The sequence below is a fragment of the Sturnira hondurensis genome, unplaced genomic scaffold (genome assembly GCF_014824575.4).
Source record: "Sturnira hondurensis isolate 20B ecotype Veracruz unplaced genomic scaffold, ASM1482457v3 Scaffold0020787, whole genome shotgun sequence".
Taxonomy (NCBI): Eukaryota; Metazoa; Chordata; class Mammalia; order Chiroptera; family Phyllostomidae; genus Sturnira; species Sturnira hondurensis.
Window position 1 is genome coordinate 1,138,140 of NW_028093418.1, and position 15,733 is coordinate 1,153,872.

Here is a 15,733-nt window from a genome sequence, read left to right on the forward strand (position 1 = left end):
AATTGCTGAGCTGTATGGTAGGTCTGGTTTTAGATTTAAAAGAAAGAGTCAACTTATTCTCCAGAGTGATCTCACCATTCTACACTCCCACCAGCAATGAATAGGTGACAGTTACTGTTTTCTCACCAGCATTTGGTGTGGCCACTATTTTTCACCTTATCCATTCTGTTAGATACACAGTAACATCTTGTTATACTTCTGATTTGCATTTTCGTAATGGCTGATGATGTTGAACATTTTTCCGTGTGCTTATTTGCCTGCAGTGTACGCTTTTCAGCGAAATATCCCTTCATGCCCTCTGCCCATTTTCTGATTGGACTGTTTGGCTTTTTACTATTGAATGCCGAGCATCCTTTTTTTCTAGACATGAATCCCTTGTCAGATATGTTATTTGAGAATATATTTCCTAGAATATTATTTGTCCTTTCATCCTCTTAATAGTTTGTATAGAATGGAAGTTCTTAAAAAACTTTTATAAGGTACCACTTACCAATTTTTCCTGTCATCCACTTACTTTTCATTCAACAAATAATTCTTGCATGTCTACCATTATAAAGACACTATTGTAGGCACCCACAGGAATCCAAGATGGGACATGGTGCCAGCTTCAAGGCATTCCCACTCTTGCAGCGGACGTTGGATGGAGATACATCCAAATAACTAACATTGTATAACAAAAAATCAGTGCCATGGATGAGACATATTTTTAAAAAAAGAAAATCAGATACATTTTGGATGATAAGGAAGTAGTAAGTGAAGGTTTCACCACTTCTATGCCAGAGAATACTACAAAAGGGCACAGAAATTGTCTGTATAAACTCACTTTTTCCAGGTTAAAATTATAATTTTTAGATAACTAACATATATAAAATTTCGTTCTAGGCAAAGCAATTCCACATACATTGTATCAAGTAATAACCACCGTACAGGGCAATGGAGAGGACCGTAAGTTTTCTTTAGAGAATCTAGGGTTTGGTGAAGCTAAGGAACCTACTCAAGGTCACACACACAGGAAGTGGTAAGGGCAGGCTGGCACTCCAGTCTTGTGATCAATGCCCTTTTAATTCTACCCAGAATCCTCCTGAGACATGTCCTTTTCCTTTTAGTATAAACTCATCAATCTCCTGGCTAAGAAATGGACTGTCTGATTTACATTTTAAAGAACACAAGATGCATTTCCTTGGTGCGCAAATCAACGAGCTCTTCTTGATCAGGAAAGACTGCATTAAAACTTGTACCGTGGTCCAGATCATGCCGTGGATGGAAAAACAAGCCCGGCCTGTGCATCACGAGGGCAAGAGAAGGGATGGATACTGCTGGGACTCAGCAGAATTTTGCTGAGTGACAGCTCAGGCTGGAGCCATCAAGGAGGTAGCATTTTAGGTCTTCTTCTTGCAGGCTCATTGGTACCCACGGCATCTTCCCATGCCAAACCTTTCATGGGGGATGATTTTTTAAAAAAATCAATAACAGCTCTGGTGAAGAATTAATGCTGCATCTGTTTCTGACCTGAAGGACGACCAATAGGGAACTGGGACTCTTTCACATTCATAACGTCTCCGCATTTCCATCTCTACTTTCTTTCTGTATTATTTGTGACCTTAACCAAATCACTGAACTCTTCTGTATTTATTTGCCTTTCTTTTAGAATGTTTACTACTCAGGCAAAATGTTAGGACTTGTAAAGAGGTGAGTTTATATATTTAGGTCAGTTTTGCAAACACCTGCGTAGCCTCATTCTTGCCATGATGCAAACACTGTAGGGTCACCTGTGGAGAGTAACTCTTTCGCATTTTACATTCACTTCTCCACTCATATACCTCACTTGACCCCCTCATTCCACGTGTGCCAGAAGTCAGACCTACCGTCTTGTGTAACAAAGAGTAAACATAAGGACCAGACAACTACATTTTCTCCAGGGGACTACCTAAGAACAGGATAGTAATGGTTGCCTCCAGGGAGAAGAACTGAGAGGCTGGGAAACAAGGGGTGGGAACTGTGTACCCACTTACACATTTTGAGTTTTGTACCACGCCAGTGCTAATCAAGTATAGATAAATAGAAATAAGTTGAATAAATAAAATAGAAACTAAACACAAACTTCCTTCTACTTTAACCAGTTTGTAGGTAATATTAATAAAATCCCTTTAAGAGAGGAAAACAGATCTTTAGAAAATTCAACTTCTTTACCTTCCAAGTTCCCTTCTGAGAGGATTTTTTTTTTTGTTCGTTTGCTCGCTTGTTTTTTCTGCTACGGACAGATCAACAAACAGGCGAGCCATTCATTTCTGCTGCGCAAATTTACGTGCTGAGAACAGCCTCAATTCACCGTCTTGACTGAGGATTCCCAGGGTTTTAGGAATCACCAATGTAGCTCCGCAAACGTTTTATTGGAGTGACTTCCATCCTGCAGCTAAAATGACGATGTGTTTTCCTAGCCCAGTAGTTGGAGTCGAAGCATTCCGCTGTCTTAGGAAGATTCCAGGCCTTGTGCCTGATGGATGCAAACGCGCCGTGAAGCTCTGGCCTGCAGCGGAACCTTTCGACTTCTAGCCACTCTTCCAGGACCTGGTGCTCCTGGCCTGGGCCCGGAGGCGTTCCTCATCCGCCGAAATCTTGGAGAGTCCTTCCACCAGCACTGGTCACTAACCCCTGGGTGCAGCAAGACCGGCTTCTGCGGATTTGGCCGCACAGTGGCCCGAGGCAGTTCCCCAGCCCAGCGGGAACCCAGCCAGTGTCCGGAACGAACAAGCATCACTAGCACAGTAAAGTCACGAGAATGAGAGGAATACAGACTAGGGCATGGGTCACTTCGTTGACTTTAAGTGCCCAGGGACTGACTGTTAAGGGAGGGAGGAGTGTATCTGCGGAAGCGCCACGCCACCCCTGGTGAGGATCCCCTGGTGAGGGTCGGACGGCAGGGTGCCCTCAGTCCAGCCTGCGACAGGCAACATGGAGCGGAGGGTCCGATGACCTGTCACTACATAGTCAGGAGAGCCCCCCTCCTCCCTCCGGCCACCACCCCACGCCGGGTTCCCAGTGGCTGGGGACAGGAAAAGCCTTACTTCGAAGCTGGGAGTGACCTGAGGTCTCGACTGGGGGCTCCCGGGCCGCCACTCAGACAGCGCACTGCGCCGCCAGGGAGAGCCCAGGAGGGGGCGCGGATCCCCGGCCAGGCTCGCGCAGCCCCAGCCCCGCCTCCTCCTCCGGAGGCGCCCCGCCCTCCCCGCGCGTGCCGCCCGCGCGCCGGGGGAGAGCCAGAAGAACCGGCGGGCAGGCAACCCCTGCCCCAGCGCAGGCGCCGTGGCACACCGCTGCTCTCGCCCGCGCCTGGCCTGCGCCCCCGCCCCGCCTCCGCACGCGCCCCCACTCGGGGCGCCTCTGATTGGCCGGCAGCTGGGCCAGGGTGTCAGCGGCGGCTGCGGCCAGGCTGGCCCTGGGTGCCTGCGGCACAGGCGACTCCATCGCAGCCACTGCCGCTGCCGCGCTCTCGCCTCCAGGCTCCTCCTGGACTCCCGCTGCGGCTGCAGTTCCGGCGGCCGAGCCCCGCGGCGTTGCAGCTCGGAGCAGGCGCGCCGACCCACCCGCACCCCTGCCTCTCAGCTGGCAGCCTCCTAATACACGCGCTGCGCTGCGGCAGGTGCCCCCGACACCCTGAGGCGTGGTGGCCCGAGCCTGGCCACCATCGATGACCCAGGTCACGGACCTACTTCAGCCTGGCTACCGCGTGTGAGTACCGTCCCCTCCCCTCCCGCGGCTTTGCGCCACCGTCCCTCTTATGTTGCGGCAACTTCAGGGGTGGGTGTGTGGAGGTGTCTCGCACGTTTCCCCACACCCCGCGCGGGTCCTGAGCCAGGGTCCCGGGCAAGGCCAGTCCACCTCTGCGGAGGGGTTTGGGGCGGGAAATCGAACTTGCCAGGGCACCGTCGCAGAGCGGGAGCCTCACCTTTCTCCCGCTGCCGGGGCTGGACTCGCCTCTGGTTTTCCCTGGCGGTTTCTGATCCCCACCGGCCACGTAGCTCTTGGGCTGCGGTTCAACGTGCACCTACTACGCTACGGGCGCACCGGTGGGGCGCCTCAAACCGTCGAGTAAGCGCCGGGATCAGCCCTGCGCAGCTGATTTGACTCTTCTGTACTCTTAATTTCTGTAAAATGGGGCTAATCAGGGACTCGCCCAAGGTCACGGCTGGTGCGCGGAGTAAGAAGAATCTGAATCGAAAGACTCTGGCCCGGTCCTCGGACTGTCTGGAGAGGGGCGCGCTGTTTCAGGGTAGAAAGTGGGGAGCGTGGGGGTCACCTCAGCTCAGTCCCGGTCTCTTCCTCATACTCCCCCCAACTCCGCCTTATTGGAAGAGGTCAGGCGCTGATCCCAAGGAACCCCTTAGGGGATCTTTGGGGTGAGTAAGTAGAGGAGCAATTCTGCGGGGGGGGGGGGGGGGGGGGGGGGNGGGGGGAGGGGCGGGCTTGGACCTGCGACCTGTGCGGCATCCCTTCCATGCCCCGTGAATTTGCTCACGTTTCGGCAGGGTTAGGGGAATTCACTAAGTGCCTCTATGCCTACATCCATCCCGTTCCGTCTCCTCCCAGATAAGTGCTGTCCTCGAGGACCCGTATCCCAGAGACTCTGACTGCCCACAGCAGCTTGGGCCCAGGGATTTCCTAAGAGAAACGGCTGGGCTCTGGGGTTGGCTTCCCCAGCACTGGCTCCCGCCAGCCTTTAGAAAATAAATGCCTTGAGTTTGGCTTCTTGTCTGCCCGTTCTCCCTCGCCCTTGATCTGGATTTCACACCTTCTCCGGGGGGGTTAGAGTCCGGTCCTGGAATATGTAAATGTTGTCAAATGTGAATAGTTTACGCCAGATCCTTTGAGGCAGCGCCTTTGGGGCTGTGAGCTGTTCTCAGAACTTTGGGCTGGGGAGAGGGTTGACCCTCCTCTTTTGAGGTCGTCACCCCGTTTCTCCAACTGAGCCTGCCTTGCCCCAACTCAGCGATGAGAGGACTCCTAAGATAGTTTCGTGAAGTCTGACAAACATCTTTGAGCCTCAACTTTTTAGTCTATGAAATGGAGCGATTCCTGTCTTTTGGGCTTCCCAAGGCAGTTGGGGTTCAGGGGACATGACATATGTAAAAGTGGAAGGAAGATGGTGGAGGAGGAACTGAACTGTAGGTGGCAATGGAGGAAATTAAAAAAAAAATTTTTAACAGCAGTCTCTAGGCCCCGATTTACAGACCTAAAAATCCCTCCTTCCTGAGAAATTTGGTTTGGTGAGACTTTGAAAATGCTACTTTCCATCCGCCTGTTGTTTTCGTTCCTGGCCATGGCAATTCAAACCAACAGAGGTATAGACTGTCTCCTTTCTCGCTGCCCAGAGGGACAGAAGGAGAGTTCCTCTGTGGCCTTGGCCTTGAGTGCAGTTGATTCACACAGACTGAAATACCTCCTAGAGAACTGAGCACGCCCCCTGGCTTTGCCTTCCTGGTTGTGACCATGGTGTCCACAGGCTTTTGTCTCAAAGGCCAGCTAAGGAGGGAAGACTGGCCTGAGCTAGGTGCATTGATTTTAATGTTACGCAGAAGTGTATGCATGGCAGGTGTCCACAAACCAAGCAGACCTGTGAACTAGTGCCCAGATTAAGACCTAGAATGTTCCCCGTCTCCCCATGACCTCTGTAGGTACTCTCTCCCAGGGGTAACCACCATCCTGCTTAGCTTTGTCCGGTGGCTCTTACTTTAATGAGTCTTACGATTTATTTTATCATTTCAGTTTCAAAGCAAAAATGAAACTGCTAGATGATTTTCTACTTCCTTTTTTTTAGTGTATACAAACCAAAGATAGTCAATTATACCTAAGCTGGTCCAGAAAGCTAGAAGGAAGAATTCGGTCCTGAGCCGTGGTTGGACTTTGAACCGGGTTTGCCCCGCCTGATGCCCTAGTCATCGGTTCTCCGCTGGCGCAACCCGCCGGACCCCAGATATAACAGGGCTGACACGGTTAAATGGAGGGTGGTTCATTCATAGTGTCTTTGAATAATGCAGATCTGAAAGAGTGTGAGAAGAAAATATGAACGAAGAAAATATATGAGTGAATTTTCCCTTGAAGCATACAAAGTGGAAATAATTTGAACTCCTCAAAGTTAAAAATCGGTGAAAATCACAGAATTTCAAGGCTGTGATTTTATGCGCTGTTTGCGTTGTCGCCACACGGTGGCGCTACATTGGCGGGAGAACTGAAATGCCCACCGTCCTTTCCAAAGCCCTCCGAACAGAATCGCAGGAATGAGATCCAACCGTTTAGGATCTGAAAGCGATTTCCAAACACTGGTTGAAACACCAGGACGAGGCAGGCATCCCCTCCGATGCCTGCTAAGTTCATGGATAGAGCGCTATCCCAGCGTTTTAGGAGGGTATCCTGTGGGTCGGGGCAGGTGGAGCTGGGACACTGTTGCTTTCTCTCTAGTAACTCCTGGAGCTGCAGCATGTCCTTGGAATTTCGAAGAGGGTCAATTGAGAAGCTAGTTAAGGTTACGTTAGGGTCCTTCTGGTGTCATTTCACTCCAGAATCTCCCAAAGATGTGAGAGAAGGAACTCTCCTTCCTGGGGCCGGTAGATCTTTCACTGTATCCAGCTGTGGAAACCTGTAGGGAACCCAGTCAGTGCCCTTCCCCCGCCCCCCGTCACCTTTTCATTTTACTGTTGGTGTGACCGAGAGGCTGTTTAGATGACTTTAGTCTTGCGATGGCTGCCACACCTCTGTTTGCTAAGCGTGTTGGATATTTGCCATGTGCTGCTGGATACATAACATATTGTTATGTATTCACTTAACCTTCACAACAGGAGAGTGGCTTCCCCATTCTGCGGTCCCCAACGTGGTCGCACCAGGAACGGTTTCGTGGAAGACAATTTTTCCCTGGATGAGGGTGGGGGTGGGGTGGGAGTCGTTTCCGGATGATTCAAATGCATTGCATTCAAGCTCACCTCCTGCTGTGTAGCCAGGTTCCTAACAGGTCCCCGATGATACTGGTCTGTGGCCAGGAGGTTGGGGACCCCTGTGACCAGGAATTTAAGGACCTGGGCCTTGAAAATTAAGCACGTCTTCTAAGTTTACACACCGTGAGACCCAGGACAAGGAGCGAGCCAGGTGTCTCAGACAACCTCCCTAGCTGAATTGCAGCCTTGTGCAGGGTGACAGAAGTCTTGTAGTTTCTCTTGTCCTTCCTGTACCCAGCATACTACTTTGCATTTAGTAGCTACTTAGTCTAAGTATGGGACTGACATGAATAGAACATTCTCTACTGAGCAAGAGGGAAATTCAGACACTGAAGGGTGAGAATTTGGGGTGGAGTTCACGTGACCTGTAATGTTGGGATTGAGTGCGTGCCTACTATGTCTTGTCTTCTTTCGTGCTTACCCTTCTCGGTAAATGGAGACCTGCCATTGATTTTTGTGATTGCTTTTCCCCCACCTGGTGTTGGTTTTGACACGTGTTAATTACATAGGTTGATAGCAGTAGATGTAATACTTCTTTGATATCCCAGAGTTTAAATGTTCCCCATTGGCGGACAGAAGAGATGTTCTTTCCCTTTGCTGTTGTAGACACTACGGCAGGGATCTCCTTGGTGGAAATGCACAGGAGTGTCTAGGGTGTGTGCCCCCAGAAGCTGAAAGTCTGGGTAGTAAGATGCTCTCGCATCAACAGCTGTCTGTTGCTGCGGCCCTACGACGTTTTGCAAATTGTCCTCTGAAGCGGCTGTGCTATTTATCACTTCCACTGGCAACCTGTGGCAGTTCCCTGGATCCCCATATCCTTGACTGTGGCTACTAGGAATCAGAGGCTCTAATTTTGGTTGATGTGATAAGCATGGAATATACTTCACTGCTCTTTTACTTTGTTTCCCTTAGAAATCTTTATACATATATATATATATATATATATACACACACACACACACATACATACATATATGTGTGTGTGTATATAGATATATATACACACACACTTTAGTTTTCAAGTTTTCTTTTCTATGCATTGGTATTTTTTATTAGGTAAAATTTTAGATCTTTAAACTCATCTGAGAGTTATATTTCTATACAGTGTGAGGCAGGGATCTAATTGGTTTCCATGTTGTAAACTATGCCTCCATCATTTAGTGAACAATTAATTATTGTTCATTTATTTTGCTGCTCTGTCATTTACCAGTTTCTGTTATACATTAGGGTCTGTTTCTTCTGTGGTTTTTATGTTTCCTGAGCTAATACCACTTTAATGTAATTATTAAGGCTTTATAATAAATCTTTCCTTCCTAGCCTTTTTCTTCAAAATTGTCTTGGCTATTCTTGACCATTTAGGCTCCTTCGTGAATTTTAGGATCTATCCTAAATATCCCTTTCCCATGAAAAATACTGTTATCAAATGTTGGGAAAAACACCAGATAAAATTATTGTTTTGTCTCTTCAACTATAGTGCTAATCAACTCTTTTAAGTTCTCCTCCTTCACTGTGAAAGTTTGGTTCCCATTTCATGTAAATTCACACTAAGTGATTCTTCTCTGGTACCAGTGACCCTTGATTAATAAGGCCCCCATGGATATGATTTTTAAAGTGAATGCAGTCTCTTTATATTCAACAACATATGAGCGGCATTAATATCAATAATTCTTCTCTGTCATTTTTATTCTCCTAATCCATAATTTATTCAACAAAATCATTCTTTTTAAAACACGAAGCAGTTATTTTTTACTGTGAAGCAGTTACTTTTTATTGTAACTTCTTCATCTTTGTACATAGTTTTACTTGCTTAGGGTGAATTACTTTGTCAACATTTGTTTACTCTTGAAAAATTTTTGATCCATATTGCCAAGTAATCCTCCAGGAAAGTTTATACATTTATTTTCCCACTGGCAGTGCCTGAGTGTGCCAGGTCCCGGTGCTGTGCCAACAGCAAATACTCATCACCATGGCCAATTTCACAGGCAAAGGAAAACCCCAGAATCTTGATTTTGCACTTGGCTCTTTTTTTCCCCATAGTGAGACAGAATGTATCTTCGTATTTATTGGCTCTTCACAGCAGATGTAACTGTAAAGTTCTCCATAAGTGTTGTATCTTTTACTTCCTGTAAAAGAACCAAACTTACATTATCACTTGGTGTTTTTAAGAGAACTATTGGATTGTTTTATGCACATCGTGTTTATACTTTAACTGTTCAATATCATTCCATCGTATGAAAGTGCCATAGTTTATTGACCTGCTCCTCCATACGGACACCTGGTGGCTTCTGTATTTTTTAGCTATTATTGGTTTGGCCAAAAAGTCTGGTGCGTTTTTTCTGTACGATAACTCTAGTAGCACTTAGTTGTCTTTAACTTCATTCTAAACTGTTTTGTTTGATCGTATTGTGGCAGCTGTCGTATCAGCATGCCTTTTAAAAAAAACTTATCAGACTTGGTGAATTTTTGTGCAGCCATTTAAATACTGAAGATGGAAAAAGGTATGCAACACTTTGGACAGTTATGCTTTATTATTTCAAGAAAGGCAAAAATACACCTGAAACACCAAAAAGAGAAATTGTACAGTGTGTGGAGAAGGTGCTGTGACTGACTGAGTGTGTCAAAAGTGGTTTGTGAGATTTCTCGGTACTATTGAATAATCCTTTGCTGCGGGGCTGTTTTGTGCATTGGAAGATGTTTACCCCTGGCCTCTGCCCACTAGAAGCCAATAGTGGGAGGTAGCTAATGTACTCAAAATGTCCAAATCAATACAGTTATTGGTGAAAGTGAAAAATGTGTCTTTTATTTTACAGAAAAAATATAATGGACTCTTTTGCCCAATATATAGCTGTGTGTAGTAACATTGTGAAACTCTATTTAGGCACATGCAAAAGGAGTTCTTGAGAATATACGCCCAGAAATAGAACTGCAGGGTCATAGTTTATATAAAATTAAAATTTGACCACTCGGTACCAAATCACTTTCTAAGGTGGTGATACTCACTTAAACTTCCAGAGCGGTGTATACATGTAGTATCTGTGCATTAGGAAACAGTAATACTAGAGAAGGAGGCACAGAAGTAAAATGCCCAAGGTCTGTCCAGAAAGTATCTATCCAGGTCATATGAAAAATAAAGGCACTTACCGAAGATGATGCCAGATACAAGAAACACTGTACAGGACAATGAAGCCTCAGTCCCCATCAAAGTCAGTGCCTTGGGACCTCACACAGTTCCCCCAGTGTCTCTTCCCCTGTTCAAAACACTCTGCAAAACCCTGTGTCGGAGTCGCCATCAGCGGCCCCATCATATTTTCCTGAATCTCATCGATGGCCTGAGATCTCTTCCCTTTCAAAGGTGATTTTGGTTTGGGGAGAAGCCAGAAGTCACAGGGCGCCACATCTGGGCTGTAGGGGTGTTGAGTCACCTGGGTGATGCGATGTTTTGCTCCCACAACCAGACGGAAACTCAGAGGCTGAGATCTTACGTTTCCCCTTCTAGACTCATTGTTGCGAAGGTCTTGGGAATAGGCTTTTGAGACTCGGGAGGACAGGCATTCAAGACCTCAGGGGAATCTGATGAAATGGAAGGATTTTAAGAAAATGCCATCTGGAGCACGCACACTCTGGAGCACCTAGCGCTCATCTCTCAGGCGGGGCTCCTGGCAGTCTTCCAGGTAGCAGCGAAAACAGTGGGGGGAAAAGCTTTATACCATTGCTTTGGTTAAAGCACTGTCCTCAGTGAGTCTGCTCAAATAAGACCGTTCAACGCTAGGCACGTCGTCACCTGAGTCCATTTTGCTCATTCAGGTGGCTTCGCCAGGTAGGTGTTGTCCTTTAACAGGGGCCTGAAAATGCGTCTCAGGGGCCGTAGCATTCCTCACCTTGGACCGTGTCATGTTATTTTCCGGAATCTAGCCCAAGGGGGACAGTCGTCAGTGTGGAAAGCCCTTTATGCACTTATGCACGAAGGTGTTCATCAGAGTTCTCTGTGAGAGTGTCCGAAGTGGGAATCAACCCAGGTGAGCAACACTGGGAGCCGGTCAGTAAGTCCATCCAGTTACTGTAATGTAACGTGACCATTAGGGGTGCTGCTTCACAGTGGTCAGACTAACACGGCGATGCACTGGGGATACAATACTCAGCGAAGAGGAGATGCTCCATCTGCGTGTGGAATAGGACAAAGCAGCACAGCTCCTGCAACAGGTGGGGGGAATGGCCTTCAACCAACTGATGTGTTAGCACTGGTTGTGTTTGTGCGATAGTGTCAGGTGATTTGTTTTCTTCTATGGCATTAACTAATTTTCTTAAATGGCATTTCTTTTGGTGGGCGGGGGTGGGCGGGGGGCTGAAAACCACACACAAACTCCAGAGGGGAAATCAGAAGAAAGAGAGGTTCCGAGAGCTGTGACAGGCTCCTCGTGATGAGCCCCTGGGTGGCGTGTTCCCTTTTGGTAACTGTTTTTGCAGAATTGAGACTTCAGAAGAAAGAGATGGTAGAGAGGGGGTCCGGGAAAAGGGCCCTGGCCAGGCCGGGTGGGGGCACACATTGGCCGGAGGCCGCCCCGCCCCATCTGTGGGAACTCAGAGCAGGGCCTCGCTCCTTACGTCTGGGCTGCCCTGCGTCTGACACATCTCTGGGTTCACGCAGGCGTTCAAGGTGTGCTTGGTGGCTTTGGGGCCCACGGGCACAGGCTGTGACACATCCCACTGCCCACCTGCGGAAAACTTACGCTGTGCTTTCAGGGCGTTCCCTTTGGATTTTGGGGGTGGGGGAGTGAAGAAAACATTCTTTTTCATTTCCATCCATTTTGAGTTAAATATCCATGGGCCTGACTGCACAGTCTCAAACCGCCTCGCCAGCCTTCTGTCCTCCCATTCAAATTCCCGAATTGCTTTTTTAAAAAAATAAAACTGCAGCTACTTTTGCCAGCTTGTGAAGAGTTCTATAATGTCATCGATGGAATTCTCTAGCATGCCTCAAATTATCCTGGAAGCAGCTAACTCTAATTAAAGCATGTGTCTCTGAAACTCCTACTGATGGAAAATGTATTGCGGATCAGGCTGCTGTTAAAGATCATTAAGCCGTTTCCCTCCGGCTGTGGTACTGAATTGGAGATTTCTTTTTCATCACCTAGGACAGCTTCATTCTCCTCTTCGCTGTCTATTCAATAAGATATTATCTGGGGTCAAATCTCTATAATGTTGTTGCTTATATACCTTTGAATATATCCACAGTTCGAATGGACTGGCTGAGCACACTATCTTATTGTAAGCTTTCCTATTTGAAATAGTTTCCTTTTGAAAGGAAGTACGCTCCCATCTAGTTTAAAAATTTATTTCAACTTTCATTATATTGAGGCTTCAAAGAAAAAAAGAAGAAAGAAAGAAACCTGTTTATTGCATTCGGACCTTGGGTGATTGAAGAAGCACAGCACGACAGAGTCAGATCAGAGGGGTGTTTTGAAAATCATCTGGGCTGGAGGCCGAAAACCGATCCTTTCACCAGGGAAGGCAGTGTGTGGTTCAGACTGGTGAATTCCATGAACGCGAGTCCATGCTAAAGCGTCTTTGCCATAAAATGAGTTTCTTGGTCAAGTCACAACGTGGGGGGTGGGGCGGACCATGACAGTGAATTAACTGTTCTCTAAGAGACGGATAAAAGTGCAGGCAGCAGCCTCTCTGGGCGGAGATGGCAAATCTACCTGTCTGTTGTAGGGAAGACTCACTACACCCTGCAGGACAGAAGGGTCCCTGTGACCCCTCTGCCACCAGGCGCTGACAGGTTCCTCCCCCACGTGTCCGGGAGGGCCTCCGTGCTAGGCTCTGCTGTCTGGGAGGGAAGGCCTCAGCGGTTTGCAATGGATAAAGCCCCCAGAGGCCGGCTGTGAGGTGGCACGCATGCGCAGCCGCGAGGTTGGGCCCTGCCGCTGTGCCCACTTTGCTCCCTGGTTCTCTGCCACCTGCCCTCCCGGCTGTCATCTCGCTCACTTGATTATTGAGAACTTCCACCTAGACAGTCAGATACCATCACACTGTGCTCCTCTGGCAGGTCTGTCACCCGCAAACCTCTTTCCCAGGTGTCCTGGCCAGTCCTGTTCTCCCCGATCCTGGTCATGCTTTTTTTAGTAACTGCCCATGAATTGGTGTAGGTCTGTTAGCTTCCAGGTACCTCTCAGTCCATGCACCATGGAAATCAATATACTGCTTAGACTCCTGCCTGCCACATGGACTGCCCACGGCCTTTCAGAGCCACCCCTGAGTGGGGCTGTGAGGCTGCAGCTGTCCCCTTCTGGGTGGTGGCGATGGCATCTCCTAAGCCCTCCACACATCAGGCCTGTGGTTTCTCCTCTTATGCTGTCTGGTCATCAGGAAGGTCCTGTGAGGTCGTGTGTGTGGACTGAGGGAGAGGTGACAAAGTGGCAGACACAGGAGCCGTGGGTCCGCATCCCCTGCCCGTGCCGCTTGGGGCCGCTTGGGGCTGCCGTTTTCTACGCCATTGCCACCGGATGGTGGGTGCCCACTGAACCCAGCCAGCGTACTAAGAATCTCCAAGCTGGGTGGTCACATGACCACCGATGTTCCCCAGTCAGGCATTCAACGCCAGAGCCCACTGCCAGCAGGGACTGTTTCTCAAAAGGAGACTGGCTGGCTGTAGAGGAGGGGGTGGCTCTATTGTAACAGCCCGAGAGGGCTTTGAAAAGCTTTCCAGAGGCTCTCTGCAGCTGCCCTACTTGCTGTGGACACCGGTATCATCGATATCATCGGTCTGCTGGGTCCTGCACGAACAAAGGGGCGGTGCGGTGTGCCCTGCTGCCCGAACTCGCTACAGAGCCTCCCCTTGCTCTGGGTCCTGCCCAGAACTGGCCGCCGTACTGTGGGCTCCGTATGTGGCTGAAAGCGGCATACTTGTCTGTTTCTTTGTGTTGTCTCCAAAATCCCAAAACGCCCACCAAACTTTAAGCCATTTTTTTAAAATTTAAATTTAAAGGCTAGGTGGTCATGATGACTGTGATAACAATGAGACAACAGCCCTGGACTGCCTAGGACAATCCATCAGAGAAAAGAGCCTAGAAGGGCTCAGTGTGTCCTGGCCACCCTCGTGTTCGTGACCACGGGAGCCATCAGTCCTGCCCCTGTGCCTCCTTCTTGAGGAGGAGGGAGGGAAGGCGCGACCCCCCCCACCCCCTGCGCTGTGGGGAGTTGAACTTTGAACTGCCTGAACGTTTTCCAGAAGGAAAGAGTTTTAGTCTTTCCAGAGAGTAAGTCAGTAGGGCTGAGTCGTTTTTCTCTGCTTTCTTCTCAGAGCTCTCATATGGCACACAGTGGCTTCCACTTACCTGCTTCTGCCCTGGCCACCTCGCCATCTTCTCCACCACTACCTGAGTGACCCCAGAGAAGCACAAATGCTGTGCCTCCAGTTGCTCACCTGCTTAGGACCCTGCAGTGGCCCTTATGGCCCTCATGTGAAGTCCAAGCTCTTTGACAAGGCTTCATAGCCTCCCCCCGCAACCCTGCCACAGACGGACAGAACAATAAGCACATCTCCCAGGGATGCACCAGTTCGCAGTCTTCACTCAGCCTGGATACCTGGGCCCCCTGATCCCCTTAGGGCCCTGGCCCCGGCAAGGCTAACTCCTGGGAACCTCCCTATTGCTCCTTCGTACAGTGGCTCACAGCCCCTTCTGCAGGGGGCCCTTCCCACGCTGCGCCCACCTGTCCTTTATCGCAGGCTGTCCCAGCCTGTACGCAGCGAAGGTGTGGGAGGTGAGGAGAGCCCTCTGAGGTGTGCGTACTAAAACCCCAGGCCCTGCAGCTGTTATTTGCTTAGACTATACTTGTGGTGTTTACATATAAATTGATACTTCTAAGTGGGTACCTGATAATGCTTTGCTCTCTCTAGAAGGTAAATGTTCTCCTTTTCTCATCTACTATTTGTTGTCGTAATTGCTTTATTTTGAGAACAAATGGAACAGTTAAAGTTTAGCCTATCATGTTTGATCACCAATTCAGAGTTGATGAACTCGTGAGTTTTAATGTATGTATTTTTTCTTAGTCTTATGATCTCCAGTGTAATTATGCAGTCTAGTTCCAAATACAGCCAGCTGCCAGCTCTTATCTCGATGTACTTTTATTGTGCAGACAGAAGAAATGCACCAGACTTTTAAACAGTAGAGACAGCAACAAGCATCATTATCCAGGTGAAACTGAAGAGGAAATTCTCAGTAGGCTGAAGAGTTGTGTACTTTCATTGCGTGTTGGTTGCACTGTCCTCCGTGCAGGGGACCAATGTGAAATCACCCGAGGGGTGGGAAGCAGACAGGGGCGCATCACAAGGCTCCCACTCTGTCTAGAGCCTCAGAGAACAAAAGCAGGGTATTGAAGCCGGGGCTCTGATTCAAGACGCAGAGAAACACCCTGGGCTCTAATGCAGATGCTGGGTTTTTGTCCCTTTTAAGTGCAGTCCCTGCAGAGAAAGCCAGAAACATGTCATCACGCTTTGTAAAGCAGGCCATCTATTTGCTAATAGCTTATAATTGTGTGTGTGTGTGTATTCACCAGAGTTCTCCAGAAAAACAGAACCACTAGGATGTGTATATAAATACATATATATGTGTAATACAGAGACATTTATTAGAAGGAATTGGCTCACTTGATTACATGGGCCGACCAATCCCAGGACCTGTATCTGGAGGGAGAACCCAGGGGGCCCATGGTGTAGGCCCCGTCCAAAGGCCAGCGAGCTTGTGTCT

At 48.5% G+C, this 15,733-nt stretch overlaps 1 protein-coding gene across 1 annotated transcript in view; it reads left to right on the forward strand.

Moving 5' to 3' along the window:
- Positions 1 to 3,356: 3,356 nt before the first annotated feature.
- The window catches only part of MYRIP (myosin VIIA and Rab interacting protein), a 204,581-nt gene continuing 192,204 nt past the window's right edge, over positions 3,357 to 15,733 (forward strand). Inside the window, exon 1 of the mRNA XM_037030385.1 lies at positions 3,357 to 3,729. The gene's annotated coding sequence lies outside the window, so the exon portion shown is untranslated. The remainder of the gene's footprint in view (positions 3,730 to 15,733) is intronic.